The sequence below is a fragment of the Mesitornis unicolor genome, unplaced genomic scaffold (assembly GCF_000695765.1).
Source record: "Mesitornis unicolor isolate BGI_N332 unplaced genomic scaffold, ASM69576v1 scaffold32330, whole genome shotgun sequence".
NCBI lineage: Eukaryota > Metazoa > Chordata > Aves > Mesitornithiformes > Mesitornithidae > Mesitornis > Mesitornis unicolor.
This window is the reverse complement of record NW_010161095.1, coordinates 11,016-11,276: the sequence shown is the minus strand read 5'-3', so window position 1 is coordinate 11,276 and position 261 is coordinate 11,016.

The window sequence follows — 261 nt, the reverse complement described above, 5'->3', positions numbered from 1 at the left end:
CTGGCCCCAAAACATCTCCGGCCGTGCAGGGGTAGCTCAGTGCAGCCCAGATGCTGTTGCTCCAGCCCAGCACTGCTGCTTGGGGTGGAGGGGGTGTTCTCAGTCACCCGCCTGTGCCGCGGGCTGGAAATCACCTCCCCAAACCCGCTGATGGGAAAGGAGGAGAGAGGGAGCTGAGCTGGGATGGGCAGAGGGTTCCCAGCTCGGGAGGGTGTCGGGGAGCTCACGGCTGGGGGAGAGGCCAGGGGGGCCGGGCAGGGC